We start from the raw sequence: 27,374 nt of genomic DNA, 5'->3' as shown, positions 1-27,374 counted from the left end.
GTATACCTGATTTGCTTTTCTGGCAAATCATCAGCTAAAATTTGACAACAGAAAACAACCTATGCAGTTGACTGAAATTCATACACCACCACCCCAGCCATTGGTTCAGCTGATTATGCATTATGAACTGTTTTATTAACTGCTCAGAAGTTTTAAAATTTGTAGACACACAACGTCTAGTGACAGATGGTTAGTAGAAAGGGGTGCAGAGAAGAGAAGAGGCAGCACTATCAACAGTTAGTTATCTGTTCTACTGAGTTACTGTGCTTGGGTAAATAGAAAGAGATAAATAAGGTATAGCAAAAATAAAAAATAGCAGCAATGTAAATTATGTTAACAATATCCATATGGGATGGGAAAAGCACTGGAGCCAGATGGACTTACTGCAATTTATTATAAAAAGTTTCAGGATGCACTTATAGAACCACTTAAGGACACCATTAACAGAATTCTGGTGATGGGAGTACCAGCTTCAGGGAAAGACGCATTCATTACTCTGATCCCCAAACTATAGAGTGACTTAACATAGACTAAAAATTACAGACCTATTTCATTATTGAACTGTGACTATAAACTATTTGCTACAATCCTGGCTATTAGACTGAAAACGACATGTGACTAAGTCAGTCCGCAGACTCCAGGCCAGGTTTTTACCAGGTCGACAAATGAAAGACAATGTAAGAAATGTAGTCAATTTAATAAAGTACCTAGAAGTAAGAAACAGGCTGTGTTAAATCTTTCTAGATGCAGAGAAAGCTTTTGACAATAGTTCATGATCATTTATGATTAAGGTTTTAGAGAAAATGGAAATAAGTAAGTCTTTCCTAGCAGGAGTTAAAGCAATCTATACTGATCAATCTGCAAATATATTAGTAAACAATATTCTTTCAGACCAATGCCAAGTAGAAAAAGGAATGAGACAATGCTGTCCCCATCTTCACTGTTTATTATGAGTTTGAAATATTGCTTCAGAATATAAGGTGAAATAGGGAAATTAAAGGTATTGAGGTGGGACGTAGAATCTATAAATTAAGGGGATTTGCTGAAGATGTGTTGTTGACATTAGGACAACCTTTGGAGAGTGTTCCCAAAGCATTAGAAAAATTAAAAGCTTTGGAGAAGAGCAATAGTGTGAGAGCTAGAAGAACATATGATTAAAGAAGAGTGGAAAACGTTTATTGTATATATGGAAAATAACTGTACTCAGCTGAAAACGCTGGCAGCATTAAGTTAAATTAAACACTGTAAATAATATTTGAGTGATTTAAAAGTGGAAAACTGATTTGAATGGTTATAGTAAAATATGCAGGAATGTATGATATGAAGAATGAACCATGGAAGGAGAAGAATGGAAGTCATTGGATCTTTTAAAGTTTCCCCCCCAAAAAAATTGAAATGTAAAATTGAAAACTTAATAAATTATGGGGGAAAACCCCCACCAATATCCATATAGAGTTGGAGTTAAATTCACCAATAATTTTCAGAAGTACTATCAATCTTTGTTAATGGTACAATCTTATTCTTAATCATCCAGCAAAAAAAATAAATATTCATTTTCTTGCTATTAATTTCCACAAAATCACATTTGTTACCTGGATGTTATTTTCACAGTTCTCTCTCCCTTCTGACCTGCAAACAAAAATAAAGCAAAGCATGTCAGCTCCAGACAGAACTTGCACAGATTGTAAATTTCAGTATAACTTTACATGAGCAAATACAGCCACTCAAAAACACTGTATTTGTTGACTTATTTTTTTTAAAAAAACAACAACAACCAAGTGTTCAGAAAAGTGAACTCAACTCCTCTGGTTCCTCAAAATTGGCTGCAAGAGGGATGGAAAACTGAAATCGAAAGGACTTCAGCATGTTTAACAATATAATGGATTCTAGCCAATGTTTATATGAAGCTTGTTTTTTACGAATCTTTGATTACAAATCAAAATTGCTCTTAGAAAGTAAGGTTAGATAGTGCCTAACTGGACATTCAAAAAGCACCGTAAAATCAGTTTGCCATCGAGTTCTAATTGCCAATATTTCTCAAATCAAATTAGCAGGACACCAAGATAGTAATCTCCTCCTCCTGAAGTTTTTCATAAACTGCAAAAAACCCTGAGGAGGAAACAGTCGAATCTCTCACCATTCTGACTTTGCAGAAGGCAGAAGCAGCACAACAGGTTTGTACGGTTTCTGCAAATGGCCTGTCCAAAGGGAAGCAAAGTCCAACCCCTCCCATCCATTTTATAGCACATGCAGAGAACGGTACTTTTGCAGGCTTCGTCCTGGTGGCCGCCATTTACCCCCACAAAATATCCTGGCCATAGCATTCATTCTGACACATTCTGTGGAAAATTGTGTCCAGCCCCACTCACAGTCCTCCCCGCTCCCGTCACAGAACGATACAGCGTAGAGGGAAATAGCAATTACCATGAAGCAACCCGAAATAAAATCTCTGCTGCCACCTGTACTGATTTAAGCTTTAAAAATAAATATGACATTGGGTGGGATCCAACTAATGAGTCCTGTCAGTGGATGCCCACACAAGGACTTGCGCAAAAGGACTTTCCCCTGCATGCCCCTGAAATTGGAGGGGGGGTTCAGGAGACTCCCCAGAACAGTACACAAGAGGAGTGGGGATCAAGCTGTCAGTGGTCTGACTGAAATGCTTGCTCTAATGAAACACTTGACATAGTGAGATGTTGAATTTATTTCACTACAAAACAGAATGAATGCACCAATTTTTGAAGACTTATGTGCCTTAAAAATATCCAGAAATACCCAAATTTGCTGCTAGAGAATGGTACGGGAAATGTGGGCACTATTTTTGATTCATTTTTTCTTAACATTGGTGCATTATCAGGAAAAGAACAGCAAAAATTGTGTAGAGTCCCTGTGGAAGGGAGAAGTCTTTCCATCTCCTAAGCCCGTTATGGAATAAGAATACAAACCATAGTTTGCTGTCTCAATCTTACTGCTGTTTTGCAATATCAGACTGTCAGAAGGTTCTTCCTGATATTTAGTCAGAACCCCCTTCCTTGTAATGTGAGGCCCCTGGTTTGGGTCCTAGCCATGGAGCAGGAGAAAGCAAGCTTGCTCCATAAGCGACAACCATTTAGAATTTGAAGATTGCTTTCATATCTTCTCTCAGTCTCCTCTTTACCAAGCTAAACATACTCAATTCCCTCAACAGTTCCCCATAAGACTTGGTTTCCAGACCCTTTATCATCTTGGTCACCCTCCTCTGCACACCACAAGCTTTCAATATGCTTCTTAAATTGTGGTGCCCTGAACTGGACAGAGTGTTCTCACTGTCTCTAACGTACAAAAGTAACCATGTATCAAAGGAGTCACAGACAGTACATTCAAAGTTGCACGGCATGCTTTTTTCTGAAGTAAAAAATATTCTCTCACAGTTATTAGCTTATAATGTTTGATGAAATTAAGGGAAGCATCTCTGGTACAATTCATGACCTTGGGTTAGAAAAATAAAGATAAAACTAGAATATGTTAACAAAGCTTGAGGTTGCATACTAATGGCTTAGAAACTAGATTTCTGTGTTTTCTACTTCACTTCCAACTCCCACCCCCAAGGCATCAAAGGATTTAGAAAAGAGATCCTTAGGGAAATAATTGGGAATTTTTATAGCATGATATTTCCTTATACCACAGGCCACAGGAATGCAAACAGCTTTACCAAGCAGTGATTTCCTCATTGGAAACAACTGACAATAACGCAACAATTCTTCCATCCCTAAATATTGCCAAAGCCTTAAGCACATAGAATGCAAGAAGTATAAAATAATTTTACAAAAATTCTCAACAGCCAGACGAGTCTCAAGCATCTTGATGGAAATGAAAAGTTAACACAGGAGAGACTTGCATGATAATTCTTATGACACATTTTCACTTTAAAAACAAAGCTTTTCTTGTAGTAATTTATCAGTTACATGGGCCACAGCTACATTTCCTTGCTTGGGTCCAAACAATTCTGTCTTAGCTCACATACAGGATACTAGTGGGGAGCGTCCAGTGCTTACTTTTTAGTAAATAATAATAATAATAATAATTGTGGGGGTTTTTAATGGATAGTTTTGTGAGTTTGGACCCAACACACCAAAAATTGCATGAAGTCACACCAAAGTCATGTTTCAGTTCACCATCTTTATTCAAAATGGCATATGGTGTCCAAACATTGACCCCCATCCCAACCTCAGGAACCATTGTGCCTGAAAATGGCACCCAGTGTCCAAATGGCAACAAAGTCTGCCACCCGGGAACCATTGTGCCAAGTTTCACAACAATATCTTGACAGACGTTCAAATATTTAGAAAACAAACAGGCAGACAACCCACTTTCCAAAATATATAGTTGAAGAGAATATGCAATCAACTCAACTGAAGTCAACATAATATTCCCATTTAGTAGAGCAAGTGGCTTGCTCTAGGACTTGCTCTAGCTTTTGAGTGCTTGCTCTATATCCATGCAAGCAAAAACACTAGCAAAGACAGATCAAGCCTGGCACCGACTAGATATTAATGCTTGTTAATACCATATTTTCCTTTCTCTGCAATTGGCCCTCCCCTCCCCATGTGTGTCTTGTTTTTTAGACTGTTAGTCTATGCAGAGTCTAGGACACTTGGACATGTGTAGAGCACATGGTTAGTGTAAATGTTCTAGAAATCAATTAACCATGCAATTACTCCTTTATGTCAGGAAAAAAGAAGAAAATTATTGGACAGCTGCAGTATGTGTCCTGAACTACTTAAGACCCTTTCTATTGATTAACTGATCTATGATACAGCTTTAAAAGGCATTGCTGCTTTTGTTCCAGGTCACCAAGGTGCTGGAATGAATATGTTACTATATAGTTTTGGGGCATTCCTATCTTCAAATCTCCAGTAATTACTAGTTTAATACTATTCTGTATTATATCTGTAATGCCTAATAAAGGTCTGGCGAAAGAAAGACTATTTCAAAGTAATATATTCCATCCAGTCATCATTCACCCAGTTTGCCTTCTCATAAGGGGGTCTACATATTCAAACAAGCAAACACCTTAAATTTCAGCTGGATAAAATATTCCAATGGCAAAAAGCCCCAACATGAAACTTAAGCACACTATTGATGTATATTTAGGAACTAAGCCAAATGCATAATTTTAATTTGGAATCAGAATATGAGGATATAACATTTAAAAAGACTCCACCAAATCATTACTGCATTCCATGTAATTTGAATTGTTTCAAACATATAAAAACCTGTCCAAGTTTTAATTTTTGAACACCATTTCACATATAGAAAGTTTTTTAAGAGGCAAGAGCAGGAAGAACTTTCTGACAGTAAGAGCTGTTCAACAGTGGAATGGGCTCCCTTGGAAGGTGGTGGGCTCTCATTCCTTGAGGGTTTTAAAGCAGAGGTTGGATGGCCACCTGTCCTGGACGTTTCGAGGTGAGAATCCTGCCCCACAGGGGGTTGGACTAGATGACCCTTGGGGTCCCTTCCAACTCTACAATTCTATGAGGTGGTGTTTTTTTTAACTGCATCTGTTTTCTGGGAAAGGGCAGAGGAAGAAGGAAGTGGGAAACTTAAAATCACCTCCAGTCAGAATAAAGCTATACTAAAACATGAAAACATAGTGTGTGGGGCGGGAATCAACAATCAGGTTTAACGTATTTCTACTTTATCACACCTACAAAAAAACCCCCCAAAAAAGGCGCAACATCTGCATTTTTTATATTGTGGTTTTATAACAATATTGCAAATTCAATTGTTGTAAGCTGCCTTTAGTGATGAGCACACATTAGTTGTACAATGTACAGCACTTGGGAATCCATCACAATGAAGTGTGCCTTAGTGTGTTTTTTTAAATAGCAGTTTTAATATAAACAAAATAAATGCTTTGTGTTTTCTTTTCCACAGTCCTTCAGCTCATGTCAGTATTAAACATTTATTCTACTAGGTGCCATGGTCAACAAAAATATTGTATAGCCTTTATTCTACCTAAACTGTGTAGAGCAATCCTATGCACGTCTACTGAGAACAAAGTTCACTGATGCTTACTTTCAGGATAAGTGAGCTCACCATCATAAATCTGACTGACTCAACACACCCAGTTACATTTTTCTTGCTATTGTGAACGGAAAAGAAAGCATAATCCTACAGCTTGCACCTGCTGAGCCTCTCACCATCCAGCAATCTGGCACCAGAAGGTGTCAGCAGTAGTCCTGTGACTTCCACACCTATAGCCAACTTACATCTTCTGGTTGCAGCACCAGCTACAAAGCAGAGACAGGGCCACTGCTACAACTTTTCTAACTGTTGTTTATTTTTATTGAGGGAGGGGAGATGTGTCTGGGAGGAGATGAGCTGGGGGGGGGGGACTGCAGTATGGTGGGGCAGGCCGGGTAAAAAGCACACGGCACAGACAGTGAGTGACTGCCATGTGCCAGTCCCTCCTCCAACCTGGGAAATTGTGGTTATTCCATCAGCCAGGCCCCCAGATCTGCGGCTGCTGTAAATTCTCCTCAACCTCTCGGCGGCTTTCAATACCATCAACCATGGTATCCATCTGGTGAGGCTTTCCTGGTACATTCGTTACATATCTTTAGGCGTTGGGTAAAAACATTACTCTTCTCCCTCGCCTTTGGATAATTAAATAATCTATGTCCTTTTAAACTGGGGGATGGGTATTGTTTTGTTTGCTATTATGGTATGTATTTTTGTGTTTTTATATTGTAAACTCCCCTATGATCTTTGGATGAAAGGCAATATAGAAATTTTATAAATAATAATAACAACAGTTCACCATCAGGCAAAGTTTCCATTCCTTTCTTAGAAGTTTGCCTAATTAAGGGCTAAGATTTTGGCAGCTGGACAGAAAAATGTTTGAGATTATAGGAGGATTTTATAACAGATTTTAAGATTAGTTTAAGATAATTCTTTAGCTGCTTACTCTAAACTTTTGGAATCAACTATACGTTATTTTAACAAACTGCAGAGTTATTTCATTTCAGACCTAATACTCAGAGTTAACTCTACTTGCCTTAACAGCTGTCAAGTTCTTTCCAAGTGTTTAGTCAAAAAGGGAATCTGATTCAAAGTGCTTCTAACTGTAAAAAAAATCCTTTGGTTTCAAAAGGCACACTTGTTCTTTGTCAAACATATCTACCTGGAACCAAAAGACCTATTACTTTTTCTTCAAGAGACAGATCTCTGTGTTTTATCTTCTTAATTTCAAAAGTGGCTTGCTTGGTGCAGAACATGAGGCAAAAGTCTTACTGGTAATGACATTTGTATAAATAATAATTTCATTTGTATAAATGACTTATATGGCATGGTACTTTATCTTCATTTGCTACCACCTTTTAAAAGGGAGTATAATTGTTCTCATTTTACAGATGGAAAATCCCAAGTTTTGCCACCCAATGACTGGGAAGGGGATAGAGAAATATATTCACACCAAATTTTCAAGGCCAACGATTCATTTACCATAGCACATTCATTTTTCAAATTAGATTCCTTAAAATAATTAACAACCTACAGGTTATTATAGCATTGCTATGGCTACAAAAGCAAATAGTCTGCTCATTAGTCATGACGAAAAATGTATCAAATCATCACAAGTAGTGTTTGGTAATCAGCAGCCCACCTACATAGTGTTAAAAGGTGAGTGCTATACATTGCATTATGCTATTCTACTAATTGCTTTGATATTTGTTCCATATTTTTTTTTGCAGTAGTACTATATTGTCCAATCTCTTTTACTCTATATACTATCTCTGCACTAGATTGTCAACATCCTGTGAACTCGGCAGACTACATTGACAGCAGATTGACCAGTAGATATGAAGCTCAAATAAAGGTGTGCACCAGATGGGCATTGCTGCCATGTGAGATTCACTGCATGAGTAGGTGAAGGAAGGAGAGGGATCCAAATGCTCACTATTACCAAGGGCAGAGCAAATGCAGGTGATGCTTCTGTTTTAGCCAACTCCAGCTAGCACTCTGTTCTCTGCTCAGATTCAAACTGCAATTGTTTCTCTGCTCTCATACTAGCTGAAGGCTACTACCATCTAAAGATGAAAGACATTCAGAACCAACAAGGAATACTGATTTAGAAAATTATTTTTGTCAAGCCACCCATTGCCGGATGATTTGTTCATTTACATTAACTTAGAAAAAACTAGATGTGACTACTACCAGTATTTTTACTGATATTTTAAACTAAATAATTGTTCAAGCTTTTCTGTTGACATTTCATCTGTTTCTGGGAATTCTTTCTTCCTTTTTGGAAAAATTACCCATTATAAAATAGATGGGTCTGAGGCAAGAAAGTAGTAGCCTTATACAGAATCTATCTATCTATCTATCTATCTATCTATCTATCTATCTATCTATCTTATAAATGAATTTTTAAAATGATACGTTGCCTATGACTAATTTATCATCAGTTTCAGCCTCTTGTTTCAGCCCCTTTAAAGCCCTATACAGCCTGGGACCCTCGTACCTACGGGACTGCCTCTCCTGGTATGTCCCACAGAGGACCTTATGGTCTTCAAACAAAAACATCTTAGAGGTCCCGGACCACAGAGAGGTTAGGTTGGTCTCAACCAGAGCCAGGGCTTTTTCAGCTGTGGCTCCGATCTGGTGGAACGCTCTGTCACAAGAGACTAGGGCCCTGAGGGACTTGACATCTTTCCACAGGGCCTGCAAGACAGAGCTGTTCCACCAAGCCTTTGGCCAAGGTGCAGCCTGACCCCCTCCTTTGGTAATTCTTCACAGAACTCTAGCCCAATGGTTGCCATCAGTTTGATTTGAACTGATTTTATAATGAATTGATTTTATAATGCAATTTAAGTTAGCTGAGCCCGGCTTTGGCTGGGGAGGGTGGGATATTAATACATTATTTTTTTTAATTATAATAATAATAATAATAATAATAATAATAATAATAATAATAATAATTCTAAACTGTTTGCATTTCTGGCAAGGTCCCTTGGGTTTGCACATACAAACTATTTCTAGTACAGTTCTGCCCTATGCAAGATGAAAGCTGAATTGTGCTACACGGCTCAATAATTTATCAACGCTAAGAGCACATAGCACTAGTTGCCTCAAAAAAATGGCAGACTCAACTAATGTATTTACCTGTTCCTGCCTGCAGTAGCCAATTAAGGACAGTGGAGGAATGCATATAGTAAGTGTTTCAGGACATTGGAAAAGTTGTGATAGATATGGCAGGAGAGGAGGGAACTCAACATGAAATATATAAACAAAAGGAGGTGGGTACAGGTCAAAAGCAACACAAATTTACAAAGCTATTCAGTTTTATTATCTTTCACAATTTTAAAAAACAGAAATTTTCAATATTAACACAATATATACATCAAAAGAATGCAAGAAGAAAAGAACAAATTCTACACAAACTCAAGATAAGTAGAGAATGTAAAGTAAAAGCAAGAAAAGAATCATGAGATGTTCAAATGCTAATTAACCTGTGTAACAATTGTGTTTCAGGCGGGGGTGTGGAGGAGGGTGGGATCCAGTTTTCAATCCAGACTCTCATCTTCAGGCTACACTTGGTTAATGAGACTTTTTTCCACTATAAATTTTCTGTAGCAGAAGAGACATCCTTATCAGCTTGCAGCAACTTTTGCTCCTTTAATCTATCACTGGTCATTATTCATAAGTAGAGCCAAAAGTTCAGAAATTATCCTTCCCAGGAACTCCATTAGCTTCAAAATAGCATGGTTATAGAAGTTACACGCAAGTTTGTTCAGTGAGATAACTGCAAGCTGTTCACCTTTCCTTGAATGCAAAACAGACCTCTTCATCATTTTAAGTTAGCTGAGCAGGCATGAACAATAACTTGATTATGTAACTGAATATTCCATTCTTGCAACCACAAGCATTCTCCTGAGACATTCTGTAAGTTGTTAAAGTCACTGGACTTCTCGCCAAACAATGACAATTCTTACAGTTCATCAGCTCAACTAAATATATGACTTAGATGAGATTCATTTAACTCTTCCAGAAATTGTATTAAACTACATAAATTTGTAGAGAAAACAGCCTTTCCTTTAGTTAAATTAATGCACACCTTCCCAATCCAAAACAAAAATGAGCATCTGTATCTGATACAAGATCACTCTCAGGAAAACCAAAGGGAAAAAAAATCTAATTCCCATTACAGGAGCCTTTGAACATCATTAGCAAGAGGTAGGAAGGGGGAAAGTGTGAAAGTTCCTATATGGTGGGGGACGGAGACGGGGGCATGGGGACAGACAACCAAAATGTTTCTACAGTGTTACTATTTCAAACAAGGATTGGATAAAAACATTATAGAAGATGGGGCTGATACTGCTATTCCTCCTGTTGTTTTTTAGAGGTAGAAGATCAAAAAGTTTTTATATCTGACCCATATATATAGTGCTTTTTTTTCTGGGGGGATGCAGGGGGACGCATACCCCTAAACATTTGTGAATCTTTGTACTTTTGTCCATTTACTGTATTTATTTTTCCCAATTTGAACTATAAAATGGTGATTTTCTTTGAGTCAAAATGAGAGTACGCACTGTGTGTGTGTGTATAAAACAAGACATCAGAAAACAGAATTTTTGTCCTACAAAGATTGGTGCAACTGCTTATGCTAATTCACCACCAAATCATGCTTCTGTCCTAAGTATGATATGTAATTTCTCAATTTTCAAGGTATTAAACTGGGGTAGCTAACAAAGGCTCCTCAATAGATTTGTACCTATCATATTTTTCTTCTTTTGAAAAAGTTTTTAGAATCTGAGGGTTCTCCACCCCCAAGAAAAATTGTTCCTATGCATGCCCTGCTGTGGTGTCCAAAGTTTTTTATGGTTCCTCCAAGCTCCCCAAATTTGTGTGTTTATTTTTGCCATACTCATTTTTACATTTCATCCCACCCACCACTGAGGGTTCAACATGGGGCAATGTGGCTCTCAGATAGAAAAAAATTAACCATCCCTGTATTGAAGCAACCCATAAGACTGTCCAAAGGAGGAATAAACAGGCATCTTTACTATACTGTAACACAGCACAACACATCATAGAAAATCAATTCTTCTCAATATTTGAGGTTCTTTTATTTTAAGAGACGGTAAGATGGTCTCCTACATGACCACTAAATTCTACATTTTCAGTTTCTGGGATAGGCCTCTCAAGAAGGCAGGAATGCTGGGGCTCCCGCAACAACCAGCAGATCTGCCAGAAGTATAGCAGCGTCTACATGTATATACCGTATTTTTCTCTCTATAACACGCAGATTTTTTCTCCTAAAAAGGAAGGGGAAATGTCTGTGCGTGTTATGGAGCGAATGTGTGGTCCCTGGAGCCAAAAAATCAAGCAAAAGTCAAACCGCGAGTCACGGAGAAGGGAAACCTGAAAAGAGGAAGTGGCAGCTTTCCTGCATTCTGCCTCAGGGTCTTACTGCCCACCCTCCTCTGTTTCGTTGCTGTGATTGCTGAAACGGAACAAAGAGCAGGGAAAGCCCCTCCCCTCCAGGCAAGCAGAGTGTAGTTCTTTCTAATTCCTCTCTGTGCTCCGGTGCTGCTGGGGGAGAGGGAGAGAGAGTGGGGGAGGGAGAGGGAGAGGGGGGGAGGGAGAGGGAGAGGGGGGGGAGGGAGAGAGAGGGGGAGGGAGGGAGGGAGGGAGGGGGAGAGAGAGAGAGAGAGAGAGAGAGAGAGAGAGAGAGAGAGAGAGAGAGAGGGCTGGCTTGGGGGGGAACTTTTGCCTTTCTTTCCTCCCACCCCAAATCCCTCTCCAGCATTCTTAGCCAGCTGCTTCTCTGCACACCCCTCTCATGTCCCTTCTTTGTTTTTCCTTCGCTCCCCACTTAAAATGTGGTTACAAAGCATAGATCAACATGGATCCTCAGGATCTTTGCATTGGGTCACCCCAAATTCACCATCAGATCACATAGCATGTCCATGGCTACAGCCTGCACCAAAAAAATCATGCACCCACTGTTGCCTGGGGCTGCAATGGTGCAAAAACGTGGTTAAAAAGCATGGATCCACATGGATCCTCAGGATCTTTGCATTGGGTCACCCCAAATTCACCATCAGATCACATAGCATGTCCATGGCTACAGCCTGCACCCAAAAAAAGCACGCACCCACTGTTGTCTGGGGCTGCAATGGTGCAAAAATGTGGTTACAAAGCATGGATCCACAGGGATTCTCAGGATCTTTGCATTGGGTCACCCCAAATTCACCATCAGATCACATAGCATGTCCATGGCTACAGCCTGCACCCAAAAAATCACGCACCCACTGTTGCCTGGGGCTGCAATGGTGCAAAAACGTGGTTACAAAGCATGGATCCACAGGAATTCTCAGGATTTTTGCATTGGGTCACCCCAAATTCACCATCAGATCACATGTCTGTGGCCACAGCATGAAGCACAAAAATGATACATCCACTGTTTCATTCAGAATGTTTTTTCCCTTGTTTTCCTCCTCTAAAAACGATGTGCGTGTTATGGTCAGGTGCGTGTTATAGAGCGAAAAATACGGTACTCTGTATATATGGGTCAGACATATACTCAGTGCTCAAAGGCAGAACCCAGCACAAAGAGGGCAAAAGGGAAAGTGCTGGAGTCATGATAGGGAACTTAGCAGAACTGAATGGTGAAATAATAATCTCAGTTCGTTTCAGTGGAAGTAGTAATGGAAATGCGGTCTGAAGTGTTTTACAATGGTTTAAATAAAGCCTTTCTAAACAAAATAAAATGCATGGCTATTTCCACTCCAGATGAATTGCATTCCAAACCTAATTTCAAGTTTTTGTATTTGCACACTAACCTCAGTGCTAACATTGTGTGGGTGGGATGAATCCTATTCATTCACACATTCCTAAGGAACCTGACAATGTTGGTGATAACATTCTATTTCCAGAAGAGTGGCTGAGAGAACAGATCAACAGTTCAAGACTAAGCCACGTGTGCAGCTATTTGCCAGGGCTTTTCTCAGGATACGATTCCATTTACATAGCGGGATAGTTCAAGAATGTGAATGCACATTCAAGCTGATGACCTCCAATAATCTATTTTTAGATATTAAATGTCCACTTGATTTCCAACAACTAAGCAGATTAGCATAACAGCACAAATTGTCTCTTGATACAGTACAATTTGCCCAAAATGCCAAATAATATAGATCCTGGTCTTAATCTGGATGCAAATTAGAAAAATCTGTTCAAACAGGACAGCAATTTGTATATTATCATCTCTGCTTATGCTCAAGTGTGCAACATATATATTACAATTTTAAATATATGAAAAGCTTCATGTTCATTATCTTATTACGGAGTTTACAATGACCCTGCAAGAAAGAGGTGGAGAACCTGTGGTCTTTCCAGGTGTCCTAGGATTCCAACTCTTTCCCGGCTTCTAAACAACAACAACAATGAAAGCATGACCCGAAGGCATGGCCTCAATATCCTCTTGCATCATTGCAGAGACAACAGGGCTTGCTGCGATTCGCATAGCAAATTGGGTGGATTCAAAGTAATATGTTTCAATTTTCCTTGCCCATGACACCTCAGACACCTGCACCCCATCACTTGTGCATTTTCTTACAGTCTAGAAACTAAAAACAGGTTTGTTAACTGAAAAAGGATTCTACTTGACCAGTATAATACACACCGGTGGGCAAGACCAAGTATGCAGCCTAATGGGTCTAACTATGAAAACAGCTACAACTTCAAATATGCCAATGCAGCACTTTCATGAGAATGGGGAGGGAAACCTCTTTTTAAATGAACAAAGGCAAAAGCTGAAAGTATCAATTCATTTTAGCCATCTAGTTAGGAGAGAGCTAGACCGAGCCAGGGGTAAAAGATGATTGATTCATCAGCACCCACGTCTAATGTTTGAATTGCACTTTGCCTTTTAGATGTTATTGCTAGAAATAAATGGCCTATGTGTCTGACATGAGTCTTTGATGTTAAGCAGAAGATTGAACCAAACCACTAAGAACATGAAAAAGGCTTTTTTAAAAGAGATTAATTCCTCATCTCTTGGAATATTTTCCATCAGCAAGCACATAATATGAAAGTAAAACATTATGTCTAAGCAACACCCCATCCCTATTTACTTTATCTCTGAATGAATACTCCAGGGGTTGAGGGTTTGACAGACATCTCTGCTCTCACAGTAACAGTATATCCTGATAATCTTATTTTTTAGTTTTGTTTAGCAAGTTTAGTTTTCCTTGATTCCTTATGGATCCAACAGTTTTTGAGCAATTCCAAAGTTGAGGACTCTTTTGTTAGATGAGAAATACATGTTCATGATCATTCAAATAGAGATTGAAATGTCTTTCTTTCTAGCTTGACTAGAGGGCTCATTGGCTCATTCCAAAATAAGAGGTTTTTTTTCACCCTTCCACTAGAGCAACCAGTACAAGAGGAAAGGGTAGGAGACTTACAAGTCTGGTTTATTTACTTTTTGCCTTGCCCGAGATCAACTAAAAGCAGTTCTAAGTGTGTACACCACAAGAGAAGGAGGCATTCATTATGGGTGTGGCTGCTCTCCCTGGTAAGGGCTGTCTGTTCCCAGAGTAAGAAAGCAAAAACTGGGCTGGCAAAAATTATTACAGCTTCTCCTTTCAGGGCAAGGTGAGCTCCGCTTAAATAAACTGATGGTGAAAGGGAGCGGGCTAGTGTACAAAGTACTAACTATAGAAATGTTACCACTTTCAGTTGTCTGAACACCTGTTTGCATTGCTATAATATGTACACAGATTTTCTCTCTCTCTCAGTGAAATACAGAAGAAAGGCAAGACAGGTTTTATTATTATAGCTTCTCATTAATAATGAGGATGAATACTAGTATAACTTCATTACAGTGGTACCTTGGGTTAAGTACTTAATTCGTTCCAAAGGTCTGTTCTTAACCTGAAACTGTTCTTAACCTGAAGCACCACTTTAGCTAATGGGGCCTCCTGCTGCTGCCGCGCCGCCGGAGCACGATTTCTGTTCTTATCCTGAAGCAAAGTTCTTAACCTGAAGCACTATTTCTGGGTTACCAGAGTCTGTAACCTGAAGCGTATGTAACCTGAAGCATATGTAACCCGAGGTACCACTGTACATGCATGTATTACAGAAGTAATTTTTATGTGTGTGTGTGTGTGTGTGTGTGTGTGTACACACACACACACACACAGTTTGTTTATTTGCATAAAATTTATTCTTTCACTGTTAAAGAAACCTTCAAAGCAGTTTACAAAAAGATAAAACTAGAAAATCAAGAAAAATTAAAACCTTACCTTAAAACATACAAAAAACAGATTAAAAAAAACTTTCTAAGCATCCAGGTAGGCTTGTCTAAACAATAAAGTTTTTAAGAAGTGCTAAAAAGAGTACAGAGAAGGTGCCTGCTTGATGTCAATATGCAGAGAGTTCCAAAGGGCAGGTGCTGCCACACTAAATGATCAAGTTACAGTGGTACCTCTGGTTACATACTTAATTTGTTCCGGAGGTACGTTCTTAACCTGAAACTGTTCTTAACCTGAAGCACCACTTTAGCTAATGGGGGCTACCGCTGCCACCATGCTGCTGCTGCGCGATTTCTGTTCTCATCCTGAAGCAAAGTTCTTAACCCAAGGTACTATTTCTGGGTTAGCGGAGTCTGTAACCTGAAGCGTATGTAACCTGAAGCGTATGTAACCCGAGGTACCACAAATGTGGAACGGGTTTTGTAGTGTCAATTCCGCAGAACAAAGCGGTCAAACAGATGGATGTGGGGTATGGCAATCTTGTACATAAACCAGTCCCAAATTGGTAAGGGCTTTATAATGCTAATAGTAACACATTGAATCTGGAATGGTAGTAAATCACCAACCAGTGTGGATATTTGAGCACTGGTGCCATTTGCTACCACAGCCTCACTCCTGTCAGCAATCGTGCTGAAGTATTTGACACATCAAGTGCAAGGGAAGCCTCATATAGAGTGCACTGCAGTAAACCAGTCTTGAAGTAACCAGCGCATGAACTACTGTGGGAAGGCTTTCCCAGCACAGGAAACAATCATTCAATACTCCTGGGCTCTCACATATGGTTGCTCCTCAGCAACCATGCCATCCATCCACTGGTAGACTCTACTTTGGTCACAACTTGCATATAAATTACAACACTCATTCAACATAAAATTATTTCACTACAAAGCGTGTTGTACCGTTCCCACACATTATTCTGTATTGTTTTATTCAAGCGTTCACATACTACAAAAAATAACAACGCTATATTCATTTATAGTTAAAGCACAATTTTTGACCAGGATGAAAACTCTAATGCAGGGTTGCAGAATGTCTGGTCTCTCTCTCCCCACCCACCCCCCTTCTGCCCTGCAGCTCATCCAAAACTCATTTAAGCAATTCCACAGCTCTTTCCATAACATCAAATGGTGAGAATTCCAACACAGAGTTAAGAGAGAAGGGACACCAGGGGCAGAGAGCTGTGGAGCCTCTTCCTAGCATATGCTAGTCAAAACACTTAATCTTCATAACAGAAATCTAAAACAGCAATTGATAATTACAAGTGTTAATATTTCAAACTGTTGCATAAAATGTTGTTAAATAATAATTATTAATGTGCATGCAGTGACACTTCTTTCCAAGAAAAGCTTCTCATTTTCAATAAACAGGAATTCATTACACTGGAATAACAAACTATTGATATAAGTATTGCAAAAAATAACTGGGTAGTCTCAAACCAGATATTCAAAGATAGGTGCTCATAATACAGTGGTACCCCGCAAGACGAATGCCTCGCAAGACGGAAAACCCGCAAGACGAAAGGGTTTTCTGTTTTGGAGGCGCTTCGCAAGACGAATTTCCCTATGGGCTTGCTTCGCAAGACGAAAGCCCATAGGGAAATCTCCGGGGACCTGTTTTAAATTGCTGGCGGTGAGGAACAAAGACTTTCGCCCACAGCCGGCCTTCAGAAGAGGTCCTGGACCTCTTCTGAAGGCCGGCGGGGGGCAAAAGTCTTTGCTCCCCCCGCCTGCCTTCCTGGGACAGCGGAGACTTCTCCGCTGCCCCGGGCGATCTTAAAATGCTGGCGGGCGGGAGCGAAGCGTTCGCTGCCGACCCCCAGCATTTTAAAATCTCCCCGGGACAGCAGAGAAGTCCCGCCCCGCTCCAGATGGCCGCGCAAAGCTGCCTGCAGTCGCGGGACTGCAGGCAGATCTGCGCCACCATCCCGAGCGGGGCGCTAAGTCCCGCCCCGCTCGGGAAGGCAGCGCAGAGCTGTCTGCCGTCCCGGGATCAGCGCAGCTCTGCGCGGCCATCGGGAGCCGGGGGCGAAGCCCGCCCCGCTCGGGATGCCAGCGCAGAGCTGTCTGCTGTCCCGGGACTGCAGGCAGATGTGTGCCGCCATCCCGAGTGGGGCGCTAAGTCCCGCCCCGCTCTGGATGCCAGCGCAGAGCTGTCTGCCGTCCCGGGACTGCAGGCAGATCTGTGCCGCAATCCCGAGTGGGGCGCTAAGTCCCGCCCCGCTCTGGATGCCAGCGCAGAGCTGTCTGCCGTCCCGGGACTGCAGGCAGATCTGTGCCGCCATCCCGAGCGGGGCACTAAGTCCCGCCCCGCTCTGGATGCCAGCGCAGAGCTGTCTGCCGTCCCGGGACTGCAGGCAGATGTGTGCCGCCATCCCGAGCGGGGCGCTAAGTCCCGCCCCGCTCTGGATGGCGGTGCAGATCTGCCTGCCGTCCCGGGATCAGCGAAGCCTTCGCTGCCGACCCCCAGCATTTTAAAATCTCCCCGTGTCCCGGTGAGATTTTAAAATGCTGGGGGTCGGCAGCGAAGCCCTTGTTCCCCCCCAGCCCCCCCCCAGCCTTCAGAAGCCCTTGTCCCCGTCCCCCCAGCCTTCAGAAGAGGTCGGGGGAGAGACTGTCCCCGGACCTGGTCTGAAGGCGGTTTCCCTTGGATTAATTGATTTTCAATGCATTCCTATGGGAAACCGTGCATCGCAAGACGAAAAACTCGCAAGAAGAAAAAACTTGCGGAACGAATTAATTTCGTCTTGCGAGGCACCACTGTATATCAACTACTACTGTAGCCCTTTTTCCTGTCTTCTGAGACAGTCACACTAATCTGACATTTTTGGAGACAGAATGCATACAGAATGCACACTTTCCATTCTTGCCCATCTGGTTCCAATCTGTCTTTCAATAATTGTCTTCTCTGAATTTTATTACAGAGGTGCTCACACCCTATACTATTGGAGATTAAATCCACTCCAGCAAATGGTGTTTATATACAAGGAAGTGTTACAGACAAATGGCTTGACACATTGTCAACACTTCTAAAAGTACACGTGTCTTTAGTAGGAAAGAAATAAGCCTCTGTTGTGCGTTTAATGAAATATTTCCAATTAACTCAGTTTCATTTGAAAAATATTTTTAAACAACTAATTCTTCTGCAAATTGAATTCTTGTGCACATGCACATCAGTTAACATGGCCTTGTAAAGAAGCCCATAAAGGTTAGTAGACTGCACACAAACCTGTCAATTGCAGGGCTGGAGGACATGACTGGAAATGCTACACCAGGTCTTTTGGTCCTGTGACAGTTAGTCAGTATGGTCAGCCTTTTTAACTGAATTTGGATTCAGTGGCAAATTATGCCACTATGTTAAAAAAATAAGATCCCTCTCTAGGGCTAGGTGGCATGTGGCCCAAGGGTTGGACCAAGTTGCTTATAAATGAATATTAAAATACAAAGTCTCACCTAAATAGTTTGGTCAAAACCGTACTAAGGTTTGTTGGCAGTCCCTACACAGCTCATCCTTGTGAAGTCAGTACAGTAGAACCTCGACTTACCACCGCCCCTACTTGTGAACAATTCAACTCACGACCGCAGCAAACCCAGAAGTAAATTCCGGGTTTGCCACAGCTCGCGCACACGCAGAAGCAGCTTCTGCCATCTGCACATGCACAGAAGCGGCTGCCGCCATCTGCACATGCGCAGAATGGCGCCGTGGCCAAATGCGCACGCGCAGAACAGCACTTCTACCAGTGACCCGGATCAACTCATGAACAGACCTCCGGAATGGATTCTATATGTGAGTAGAGGTTCCACTGTATACTGAATTAAATTAATGTCTGAACATCCCCAATGCCATTAACTGATTATGAAGCTAAGAAATATTCCAAGCCCAGGTCAAAGGTAGCCACTCCTACAAAATAACGACTCATTCCAAACATAGGCAACATACTCTACATGCATGTCTCATGTTTTGATTCAAAGAGTATGCATTTAAGGCATTACTAATACAAGCTGTAACAATCTATTGTCCTGACACCGGCCATGCCTGTTTTGTAATACTGACCTGCCAGTTGGATGAAATTGCAAATGGCTTTTAAAGAGTCACTTTCAAGAAAAGCTAGTACTTGGCTGTCTAAGCAACTTATGAGTTATTGTGAATAATGATACTGTTCATTTTATCTATCAGATGGAAAACAGTAAACTATTTAATCTGGCACTTAATTGACTGAATTGTAAAATAAGCATCCATAGAATTCTCTTGCTTTCAATTTTTTGAATCCTAAAACTAAAAACTTCTGCAATGCTCAAAACATTTTTTGAAAAATAATTACTATTTTAATTGTTTTAAAGAGAGGAAACTTTGGCTATATTTCTTGAGCTAATATTCAAGAGTCAAAATTAATAATGAAATAGGCATGTGTTAGTTGTATGGTTAAACTTTTCCTAATAATAATAATAATAATAACAACAACAGATAGTTCTAAGTTCTAAGATGATGCAGCCCTGAATAAACTTAAACAGGGAGGGTAATATGTGTATATTACTTGTGTGTAGAGAGTCGGCAGTATAAACAATTCCAGTTAAATAAAGATGTGTGTTACAGTTTGCTGTTTTTGAGCTTAAAAAACAAACAAAAAGTTTTTAGTGATACAAAGATGTACAGCCAGATTTTTTTTTTTGCCATATTTGCTTTAAAAGAAGATTGCTATTTTAGAGTATTACTGCAAAATGTGGTCTTTCTCATGACCAATGTATCAGAAACAGATTCTTTTAATATGCTTCTACTATTATTCCTACCTTCAGTCCCACCAAGAGATGGATACAATGCTTCCACATGAGTTGGAGAGCAAGGCTGGAACTGGTTGCTATTGGATAAACTTACTGGAAGCACCCATGCTGATTCACATTGAAATGACACTTAAGGGAAAAGAAAAAGTAAAGCCTACAAATAAATTGCTGAAAACACCATCTATAGCCAAACATGCCATTGCTTGCTTCAATTATGTAGAACCATTCTATCTACTCAATGCCTCTTAATTATACAATTGTTTCCAGCTGAGTGAAGATTCCTTGATACTAGAAACTCCCCAAAGAGCCATAAATTCAAGGGAAGTACCTTAACAGGGTACAATGGATTGTGTGTGGTTGAAGCCAGTAAGTACAGATTTGGCTGAAGGAATCTTAATAAATTAATGCCAAGCATTCAATTTGCAACAAGAAGGGGGTGGGGAAGAAGAGAAAGGTTCCAGGCTCTATAAAACCATACATAAGCGGAAAAGGATTCTTCTATAAATGGAAAGGGACCACAGATGCTACTTGAAAATAAAGCATTAAGGAATAAAACCTCTACAGTTCAGTCACATTTCTAAGACAGAAACAAAACACATTAACATCTAATGCATAGACTTTGTAGGATCTGTATTAACTGCCAAAAATGTCCTGCCACCTGCTTCCCAGCACTGGAATTTAGGACCACTAGGAAAAGTACTCTACAGTTTAGAGTAGGCACAAAGGTGTTTTAAAGGAGAAAGTGGTTATTTCTGAAGTGACTATTCAGGCATTTAAAAAAAAAACACAACCCACTCATTTTCTAATTTGCAAGTGCATTCAAACAAAACTAAAGCTCACTTTAAAAATATATATATATATTTGTTTTATATGACCAATTAATTTTCCTAATGCATTACAGCTCCTGCAGAAGTAGTATTAAATTCAACATTTCATATATAAACAAGTATCAGTCATAATCCATGTATAAAAATGTACTATTGGAATAATTTAGTTACAAAAATCTCATTTAAGTACACCATTACTGCACTGCACTGAGAACAATAATACATTTTATACATACATAGTGAAATTCACAAGCTTTACTGGCCTAAGCAGCTACAGTCAAAATGTGTGATTGTCAGGCTCCTGTCCTTACCTAAATGGTGGAGAAGTAGGGGTCTTATCTGACAACAAACTGAGCTTTAGACGTGCTCAGAGTACCTCTAAAATACACTGCAAGGTTAAGAACAATCTCCCTTTCTGAATGCAGGAGAACAGTTGCAGCCTGTCCACGTCATGCTTTACTTCAGAATAATTCTGAATACCTCCGAAGCACAGAGTGAAATAGACAAGTTCCAGCCCTCCATCTAAGCCTGGAGGAAGGAAGAAGAGGATTTTCCCAGCAATTGCTATATGAGTGCCTTGGAAGTGTAGCAGATCTGCCAGGAGAATTTTCAACCCCCTCCCCCAACTCCAGGCTTAACAGGAGGCCTGTGTAAAGCAGTGCTTCAATCTTTAACCGGAAGATTAAATCAGTGGGACTGTTTAAGGGCACACTTGCTTGTTTCCCTATTATGATTAAAGGAGAAAAATAAATAAAAACAACCTTCCCTTCTAGAAAGAGTATCAAATTGCAACATATCCTGAAGTATTCTCAAAAAAGGAAATATATTGAGAAACTCGTAATATCCCAATTAGTTAAAGCAATTGCACAGAAGCTTAAAAGCCAGATGATTCATCAAGTAAGAATCTTAGTGCAGAACCCTAATATCCAGAATTATCCCAGCTTAACAATTTATTATCAAATCTTTCAGACTTATTTTTATAATGAATAAATATCCAGCATTCTGTATTGCAATGTTAATTAGTAAGGCTTATAATCCTAACATGAAACACTTTTTCCCATTATCAACTGTCCCTTGGCTGCTGAGAAACATTTTGCCAGGACAGTTTGGTGTGATACAAAGATATGTCAGCTCCACACCCCCATTGGTGAAAGCTCTTCTGTACAATTCTGTGACCTTCCACTGCAAATGAAACATCCGCCCCTGAACTTGGCTTTGTCAACATTCCCATGGCTGCATTCAATCAAGTAACCATAGCAAAGTCTTAATATCTTAGTAAAGTGTCCAGACTTCTTTAAAGAGTTCAATTTCAGTACAAAACAAAACAACCTAGTAGAAATAAAAGTCCAAGTAATCCCTCTAAAACACTTTTCAGCAACTATTATCTTACATGTATAGAAATCAAGGAAGGATTTACAAATACAGAGAAAACTCCATTATAAAGGGTATTTTTAAGAAGACACTAATAGTTTTTATTTTACTTCCTTTTGACAACACTTACCAGAGCTAGCAACATACAGTATGCCACAAGATGAAGCATTAAATACATAGGTTTGTAATCACTTGATAAATTCACATTTGAAATTCATTATTAATCAAGTTATGGAAATGACCAACTTCTGAAAGTGTTTTTTTCCCCTTTCCTTTGGATGGTACTGTAGGTAACCACATTTTTTTGTCAAGCATCAAGTCTATACAAAATATTTTCCCCTACTGCAGATGTTTGATGCAGCCAAGAAATCAAACCTGATCTTAAACAATTTGTGCTGCAATCTAAATCTATGCATTTTAAATAATATGTATGCATTATAGTAATTGTTACCTATAGTAATTGTTACCTTCAAACAAGTGAATGGATCCCAAGATTATGTGACATTTTGTTTTCTTGAATGATAAACTATACAGCAAACTCAACAAAAGCAAAACTGAAGGCCTTGAAGTAAAATGTATGTGTCCATTAATCATAACTGATGATTTTTAAAGTGAGCATAGAAAGTGAGACATAGATTTTTTTTGTGGGAGATTGTGTTTATTTCTGCTATTCCCTGCCCCATTTGAATTCCTACATCTATCTCCAACCCCACAAATACAATCATAATTTGTCTAGACTCAATACTTGTCTGGCATTTATTCATCTCTTCATCCAACTCAAGTTGCTTTGCCTTCCTGCAGCCAAACAGAAGCCACACTTTGGAAGTCGAACATTTTGAAGTCAAACAGCCTTCCGGAATGGATTTTGTTGGACTTCCAAGGTACGACTGTATTTTGTTCTTAAGTGGAAGAAGCCAGCTCCAGAACCTGAGTAACACAAGACATGTTGTGGATCTTTCCAAGCAATCAACCTCCAGGTCAGAAACTGCTGTACAAGACCAGATGTTACAGTACAATACTGGAATTTACTGGAATGGCATCTGACCTTGAGAAGGTGACAGATCTCTCAGTAACTGAAATTAAGTTTCCTTGCTCCTTTGCACAGAGCAGCATTCTTACTGCAGTTCTTATTTCTACATGGAAGTAAAAAAGCATGCCTGCTAGTTAGCCTTGAGAAGGGCATGCAGATCAGAAAAGTAACTTAAGCACACAGAAATAACCAGAGTCAAGCTACATTGTAATCATGTCATGGTTTTGCCCTCATTTGACTCTCCCTATAATCCTCTTATGACTCTCACTTATTCAGTCATGGTGAATTTTGTTTACATGTCTGGAAAGACACTGTCATTGTTTTGTTTTATGGCAAAATTAGATAATAACTTTTAAATAATCAAACATTAAAAGTAGCAAACTATACTACTTTTATACTTTTTTCTCAATTATTTATTTTCCCTTGCTACATATTGCTTTTTTTAACTTCCCATACTTTCATTCCCACATTTACAATCTTGTCATAGATTCACATTTGAAATTGAGCAATTACTATCTGTTTCAGTTTGAATTTCTAGTATGACCAAACCTGAGAGACTGGGATGAGTAATAGAAGTTTAATGGATTGTACAACATATTGAAATCATACCATGGCCATTACATACAGAGTTTAGCATGCATTCTGACTTTGAACAAAATGAGAAGAAAATACTAACTTATTCACCTCCTTGCCTACTCACCAGAAACTTCTCAAAAACATACTTCTAAAAAAATGCAGGGAGAAGTTTCAAGGGAAAGAGTAACCTTAATTTTGTGGCAGGTATGAATCCCAGATAAGTGAGGGGGTGGCAAAAAAGGAGACATGTTTTGTTAAAATGGTTCCAGGCTGCAAGAAAATGGATCCAATGGCACATGTGTTGCTCATCATTGTACTTGATTATTATGTCAAGAAAGCATGAGTAATTGCTTCCATTCTCCTAACCCTCAGAAATTATGTATTTTGTTGCCACAGCACATATACTGCAGTCACCTATTAAGCAGCATGTGATTGGAGAAACTGTTTTTTTATCCAATGAGGACAATTTAATAGCTGTGAGAGAACTAAATGGTAGTCAGCAGGTTTTCTAGGCTTTGGAGAATAAGGATTCCCTGTCACCTGCTCTTTTCAGTTTATAAAAGAGCTGCAGTCTGTATGCTTCAATATACTAGTTCTCAGATAAAATTCTCCCAACCCAAACACATCCAGAGTGTCACAAATCTTTTAAGTTCATAACTATCTCAAGCTTTGAGTGAACTAGTTCACAGCTTTACATTTAGGCATTAAACATGCACTGCTGAGAAGATGAAGAACATGGCTACATCAGTTAGGATAATGATACCTGTAACAATATATACAATTATGTTTCAAAAGAAAGCAGCTTTTTGTGTTTCCAACAATAGTTACATTTTCTTAGCCTTGACTAGCACATAAAGTCTCTTCCTCCCACCTCAGTAGTTTTCAGCTCTACTGCTCATTCCAGCTTGCCCTCTACCACTATAGTGGTGAACTGTGTTTTCCAGCCAAGGGAATACTATCTAGTATAGTGGTAACTTTGCTCACACTTTGACACTTTTAAGCCCAAAAGGCAAATAACCTTTCGCAGATGTAACATAACTAAGGGAAGAAACTGCTAATATTTTCATGGCCAAGTATCATAATTTAAATGCCACTGTCATGAGTTCTGTGGAAAAAATATTAATTCAATAGCATCTGTGTGATTACCGAGTGTCCAAACAATATTTAATGTGTAGTGATCACAAACCCCACACCTGAGCCCTTTGGAATGTACAGAGAATTCTGGAAAGAAGACCTAGGGTAGACTTCATAGACTGCCAAAATTTGTGGCAGCCACCAACTCTGCCCTTTCTCTAAGGGGGAAGGAACAATTCTTACTTGTAACATCACACTGAGTTCTGGGGTCACTCCAGCTTCACTACAAACATTGTGGGCCATGAAGGGAGATATCTTACTGCTTGGAAGCCTATTGGCAGCTTAGCAAAAGATGGAGTCATTCCTCTAATTTCCAGAGCCCAAAAAAGGCAGGTGGTGGTGAAGGATATCTCTTTGATTTCTGATGAACCTCAGCATGAGATCTGACCAATCCTGAGGAAAGTCACAAGGATGACAGATGCATTCACCAGGAGTGAGCACAACTGTGGTCCCTTGAGCAAAGATGACTGCAAGTTGATAGCTCAACCCCCATCTTCAATTCTCTTTGCACATGTTGGGGACTTTGAAGGAGCTGAGGTTAGCCTCTTGCATTTATCATGATGCTGTTAAAGTTTATGTAACCAGCAGTGGGATTTGCGAGTAATGTTTATATAATATAATCCTATTTTCAGAAGAGGCCAAAATGTATAATATCAACGGTACCTGCTCTTTATTTCTTGTTTGGGATGTAAGATGAGGAACTATGGTTACATCATCATGCAGACAACGCAGAACTGAAGTAGAAATGAAAATAGGTCATATTTAATGTTCCCGGAGGACCCTTTCATATTCAACTCCCTAAGAATGTAGTCGTGTTCAAAGCCCTATTGAACACTGTGGGATTTAATTCTGCATTTAAAGCATGCATAGAAGTGGATGTGAATTCTTGACAGCCAAAGATGAATACTAGCATATACATCTACTCATTCAGAACCCATATCTTGTCCTCTTCCCCATATCACACAATATACATTACTGTATGGTAATGTAAAATATAAGCAGAAATTTAGGTTGATTAATACTCCTTCTGCCTATGGCATCTAGGTAGCGTAGGGTACACAAACCTAATTGGATATTGTGCATACCTCCTCAGCAGTGCTACATTAAACTTGCCTTCTTAACTTGCTTTAACACTTCCTACCGCAGCCATTTTGTGTTTGCATTGCCCCCTCCCTGGTAACCATTTTGTGACAGGCATGCCCAACACACTCTCAAAATTTGAAAAGTTGTCCACTAGTCTACAAGGGCTGGTGACCCCTGAAATAAAATATCATTAGCCTATTATCTTTTTTGGGGGTGTATTTAACTGAAGCTTGGAAAAAAATAGAAAAAATCTGGGTCATTTTGCATGTCACAAGTATGGTTGTTTTACTCAAACACAAAATGTCAGTTTGAAAAATTGTTGCCAGATAATGAAAGGCTGCAAAAGTATATTTAAAATGATGCAGAATATATGAAAATAAATATAGGTCTATATAGGTTGACATTTTTACAGAATAACCCTAGTATATAAAGCTACTAGTTTGCTATTAATCTATTCAGCCCACTACATATGATATATGAGATATGATATGATATGATACTAATTTCTATACTGCCCTATACCCACAGGTCTCAGGGTTGTTCAAAGGATAAAAGCAGAATACAAAACCACAAAATACATAATCAAAACAAAAACAACCCAATAATCCCCCCCCCGCCCAAAGGCAAGTGTTCAGAAAATACTTCTAGAAGTAATAAATGTCATAAATTTGGAAGGAAAACTGAGGAAGACTGTAATCAAAATACAAGATTAAAATACAGTTTTTTTGTTCTATTTGTACAAGACTTTCACATGCTTGAAAACTGTAACATAATGCATATTTCATATAGTATATGACTAAGCCATATTGAACAGCAGATCCACTGAAATCAATGGATTTAATTTAGTCATTATTAACTTGATTGATCTACTTGCAGGTATGAGTAAGTCACATACAATCTTTTTGCCAGTTTATTCTGACCTTTGTAGATTATACTCCATCGAATTAAGACAGATAAAGCAAATATAAATTTACTGAATACCGGTTTATAGACATAATTACAATATTATAGAAATATTTGGTTTAACTAAATCCTGAAGGTTAGATCAGCTGACTGAGAAGTATACAGATGTTATAGACTGGCTGGATTCAGAAGAGTGGTGGGAGGCACCAGCTGGGAAACCACCAAGGGAACCCCCAGGGGAAGAAGGCTCAGAGTCAGGGGGTTGGAGGTTCCCCAGCTGGGGATGATGATGAGTAGTCAGAGGGAGAAGATGGAGCAGATTGGGAAAAGGAGCTGTTGAAAGATGGAAAAGATAACAGGGTTTAGTGAGCAG

General features: G+C 39.5%; 1 protein-coding gene across 7 annotated transcripts in view; it reads right to left on the bottom strand.

The window, feature by feature from the left end:
* The window catches only part of ADD3 (adducin 3), a 97,885-nt gene that overhangs the window by 55,273 nt on the left and 15,238 nt on the right, over positions 1-27,374 (bottom strand). For all 7 annotated transcript variants that reach the window (XM_028730328.2, XM_028730325.2, XM_028730327.2 and 4 more), the window contains exon 2: positions 1,593-1,629. The gene's annotated coding sequence lies outside the window, so the exon portion shown is untranslated. The remainder of the gene's footprint in view (positions 1-1,592; positions 1,630-27,374) is intronic.

The sequence above is a fragment of the Podarcis muralis genome, chromosome 6 (assembly GCF_964188315.1).
Source record: "Podarcis muralis chromosome 6, rPodMur119.hap1.1, whole genome shotgun sequence".
NCBI lineage: Eukaryota > Metazoa > Chordata > Lepidosauria > Squamata > Lacertidae > Podarcis > Podarcis muralis.
This window is presented reverse-complemented; position numbering and strand designations above follow the sequence as displayed.